This window comes from Solanum tuberosum, unplaced genomic scaffold (genome assembly GCF_000226075.1).
Source record: "Solanum tuberosum cultivar DM 1-3 516 R44 unplaced genomic scaffold, SolTub_3.0 scf00017, whole genome shotgun sequence".
NCBI lineage: Eukaryota > Viridiplantae > Streptophyta > Magnoliopsida > Solanales > Solanaceae > Solanum > Solanum tuberosum.
The window spans coordinates 1,856,126-1,861,070 of record NW_006238943.1 but is presented as its reverse complement, the minus strand read 5'-3'; the positions used below and the strand labels follow the sequence as shown (position 1 = coordinate 1,861,070).

At 30.7% G+C, this 4,945-nt stretch overlaps 1 long non-coding RNA gene across 1 annotated transcript in view; it reads right to left on the bottom strand.

Annotated features, from left to right (window-relative positions):
- Nucleotides 1–4,106: 4,106 nt before the first annotated feature.
- LOC107057808 (uncharacterized) overlaps nt 4,107–4,945 on the bottom strand; it is a 7,531-nt gene continuing 6,692 nt past the window's right edge. Inside the window, exon 3 of the long non-coding RNA XR_001471585.1 lies at nt 4,107–4,299. This is a non-coding gene — a long non-coding RNA (uncharacterized lncRNA). The remainder of the gene's footprint in view (nt 4,300–4,945) is intronic.

The window sequence follows — 4,945 nt, the reverse complement described above, 5'->3', positions numbered from 1 at the left end:
CTGCAAATCAAAACAAGGAAACACAAAATGATTTTGATGAGAAGATAAATTTTTCTATCTTCAACTACTAAGATAGAACTTACTTTACCTGTTGAATGTTGAGAGTAATTTGCAAACAAGAATGATCAGTGATTGCTTGAAATTAGTACAACTATGTTTCAGCTAATCTACAAGAAGCAAAACTGTCCTCGTTTCTCTTTTCAAAAAGTATGACTCCACTAATTGAATAATTGAGGAAGGTATCTTTTGCTTTATGTCTATTCGTTACTTTTTGCTTTGTGCACTTGTCCATTTTTCAACAGCTCATTGTAGTGCTTAGTTTGGCCTAGCATATCATGAATACGTTTTAGAATTGTGAAGAATTGGATTCTGTTCCATTTTCCTTTTCTCTAAGGTATTATTTTTTCTAGGGAAAAGGGTCTGATATACCTGTCAATTTTTTTATTTAGAGTTGATATGTCCTCGTTATGAAAGTGACTCATATATACCTTTGTTGTTATATAAACGGCTCACATATACCCTATCGTTACAAAATGAGCTCACATATATCTTCATTTAACGGAAGTGAAAAAATTAATTTTAAATTTATATTTTTGACTTTTAATTGTTTTAAAAATCATTTAGGGATATATAAGATTCTTCTGCAAAGTTCAAGGTATATTTCAATTTTTTTCATACATAAATTATTTTTTGACTTCTTTGATTTTCATTATTTTAGTTTCTTATTCTTATTTTATTTTTTCTTTCATTCCTTGGTGTAAAGAAAAAAAAATTAAAACTATTTTTTTGCAGCTATATTATAATTTAAAACAATTTTTTTTTTGTCTATATTGTAATTTAATTTTTGTATTTGAAGAAAAAAAAAAGGTCATCTATAATTGTTGACACCCAATTTTGACCTAACATTTTCAAAATTCGTAACTTTTAAGTTTTATTTATTTAATTGTTCAAAATACATTTTTTATAATTTTAAATAAGTTTATCGATAATTATTTTTATTTGTCAAAATTTAGGATTTTTTATCAGTTAATTTTAATTTCATTATTTTTTGTCATAGCTGGTTAAATACGTTCAAATATTTGTTCATCTTGATTAAATAGTTATTTCTATTAAATTGCACTTTATACATGTCATTTGTTACGTTCATTACTTTCCTTTTTTTTAATAATATTCATTTTTATTTGTTACATTTGCTAATATTAATTTTGATATTTTGCACTGTCTAAAAATTGATTCAAATATAAATAAGATTTATATACAAATATTTTATTTAACTAATGGTTTCAGCCCATGATTTTAAGATAATCGTATTATACTATAGATAATTTTCAATTTTCTATATAAACAATAGCTTATTCATTAAGTGAAGAGGATGAACAATATTTTTAGTCCAAGTGGTGAAAAATTTCAAAATGACTGAAACCAAAAACGATTTTTCTATCATCTTGTCAAAGCTGCCGCCACCCTCCTTCCTCATCACCACTCAAACTCCATTTCCGGCGAGCCAGTGCTCACCCCCCTTTTCGTTTCCAGCAACAATCCAGCCACCACCAAAGACCAAAAGCCACCGAAAACAACCATTAACAACAACCAAACAACCTCCGAGAAACTCCAACCCAACAAACCATCTCCGTTCACCTCTTTTTCCGGCAAAACCACGATCCAAATAGACCCCAAATCCACAAAATCAGCCAACCAAACAGACCCAAAACCCCTCCTGTTTTCTCTGCTGCAACCAGCAGCTCTCCAACCCACCCAAACGCCACCACCCTTCAGCCAAAATCACCACCAAAACCACCACTAAGACCCCAACTCTCTTCACCCTTTTTCCGGCGAAACCAACCCAAAACCCCATCCTCGTTCTCCCCTTTGCTCGTTGAACCAGCAACCCCAGCAAGAAGTAGCTCAAAACCCACGAAGCCCAGGCGAACAACAGCCAGTGAGCTCCAAGCTCCAACTCATCGAAACCAGAGGCTGACCACACCAGCTCCACCCACGAGCTCCTCCAGGAGGTAACAATAACAACAACCAACATTCCGAACTCTGGCAAAACAACTCCGGCGAATAGTAGCTCAAAACAACGAAGTCGCCAGGAACCAGACCGGGATCGGTAATTTTTGTATCTGTTATTCCTTGATTTCTTTTTATTATTGTTTACGTTTACAGTTTATGAATGTGCTTTCGAATCCATTATTTTTGTTTAGTTTATTTTGGATACTATAGTTAGCTATTCTTGATTAGTCTATTTATTTGTGGTTAATTCTCTCAATTCGTATAAAGTGGCACATAATGGTAATTTCTAATTATTAATTAAAGAAGGTTGAGTATTGTAATTTTCTCTAAGTTGTGGATTTATTTTATTGTTATTATTATGCCTTTGTTTCCTCTTTTGTTTATTATTGTTATTATTATTTTAATCGGTTACAGATTATACTTCATTTAGATACTATTGTGATTGTGGTGTTCGGTTTCATTTTTTATTTTTATTTTTGTTTAGATTACAGATTTTACTTCCATTATTCTTCTTAATTTATTTATTTCTTTGATGTTGTTAGCACTAGTAGTTGTTTTTTTTAGAAAAGTGTCGAAATTATTTTATCATTATCTGTGCATTGTCCGTTATTAATTTGTTATTCTTTTTGAGCTAGTTTAAATATAATGTTTGTCAATTTTATTTTTTTTGATGACAAGGGAAACCCGCAGCTGCTACCCTTTGGATGCGCACAGGGTAAAACCCCCGCTCTTATGCAATAGCTCGCAAACCACATAGGAGAGGTAACCCGCACTAGGCAAGCCCGGTGCGATGAGCTCGACCCAGAGGGCAAACCCTTGCTTTCGCTGGCAAGGGGTTTCGAACTTGAGACCTCCAACATGGAAGTCCCAAGCCCAAACCACTGGGCCACCCCGAAGGGTTTTGTCAATTTTACTATAGGATTATTTCCTTAATTCATGTTAAGTAAATGCTATAATTTGCCTAATGAAAAAAAATTTCCGTCGGTTTTGGAGGCCTCTACATTGCAAAAGACGAAAATTTAATTTAAGTTTGTATATTTTATTTGTTAAAATTGGCCGATGAAGAAATTACAGTCTATTTCTAAGGCCTCCTATGTTAATAAGATGAGTTTTTATTTTTAAGTTATTATTTGCTTTATTTATTTTTATTCATATATATTTAGTATTAACACTTTTATTAAGTGTCTTTATAGGTACCCCGAAGTCGTTTCTCATCGAAGCCATTCGAATAAAGTTCGAATATTATAATCATTATTATGTATATTATTGATGATAGGCAAATATTAGGTCGTTTCTCATATTACTTGTGTATATTGTATGTTTGTTATATTTGTATACTATTTTTACTTCCTCCTCAATTTGAAAAAATGAATTCGGTCGGAACTCACAATTGTGAATTTCGAATGATGCCTAACACTTTTCCTTCGAATTAACTTGAACCCCTTACCTAAAATTTCTTGGTTTCGTAGATCATTTAATTGGTTTCCTAAAATTAGGTGGTGACTCCTTTAAAATTCTTATTTTCTTAAAAAAAATTTAAAATTGAATCAATTGTTTATTTTTTGAGTCATCAGGACGTTTCGCCCTATTTGAATAAAGCGGAGATGTAAACAATAATAAGTTTTACAAGAATATTAGTGAAACATAAATAAATTTGACCATTAAAATAATAAATTTAAATTAGTCATTGAAACAAAAAAAATATATGTTTGAGGAGGATTAAATATACTCATATGGGATTATAGTTTTTTTTTTTTTAAAAAAAATTAAACTAAAATTAATTTTTTTCATCTCTGTTAGAGGAAAATGGTATATGTAAGCCATTTGTATATATGTAGAGTAGGAGGTTTGATTAGAATTAAATAATATAAGGTAAAGGATAAAATAGTATTTTGAAATATTATGTAAAAGATATAATTGGAAAAAGAAATTAAGTAACAATTGGGAACACACCAAATTGGTTGTTCCATAAAATAGAGGTTTTCATTGTTACGTAACAACGAAATTTAACAATACAATACAATATATTTTAAGTAATAATCAAAACAAACATTGTAGGTATAGTAACGATACAATATAATGGGTAACAATGATCCAAACAAAGGGTAAATGTTACACTTTTGTGCAAGATTAAAATAAGAACCAAAAGAATTCAAATTTCCGAAGACGATTACCTTGAAGCTATAACAGGCCGTTTGAAATTTGTGTAGACAAAGAGAGAGCTCACAAATTCTAGCTTCAAAATCTTCAAAGTGCCAACTTTATTTCCCATTTGAGACTTTCCCCCTAAAAAAAGGGATCCCAAATAAAATTGTTAGATTTGGAGAACCCATCAAAAATCAAAATTATGTTAAGATGCATTCACAGTTCAAAAAATTAAGCCCACCAACCAAAGGACACGAGCAACCTCACAGAATTTCAATAGGATTTATAAGATGCATCGAAACAGAGACATATGATATTCACCAGGTCTTATTGAAGGATATTTTATCAAACATGAATAGTATAATTCTTTGATATTTTTCTATGAAAAAAGTAAATTTCACCATAATCCATCATTGATTCATCATATTGGGTGTGTTTGGTATGAAGGAAAACATTTTCGGAAAATGTATTTCAATTTTATCATATTTGGTTGGGTAAAACGTTTTGGAGAATGATTTTCAAATTAACTCATTTTTCTCAAATTTAAGGAAAATGACTTACTTTCAAAAAATTAAGAAAAACGTTTTCCAAAACTCTCTCCAACTTCAAATTACAATTATTATTTTTTTGTTGAAAAAAATAAATTTAAAGCCTTCAATTTTAAATTTTTTTACCTCACCCCCTACCCCTCCCCCCCACAAAAAAAATAATTTTTTTTAAAAAAATATTTCCAATTTAAATTTTTTATTTTTCATCCCACCCCACCCCTACCCTCGACCCCCTCCCC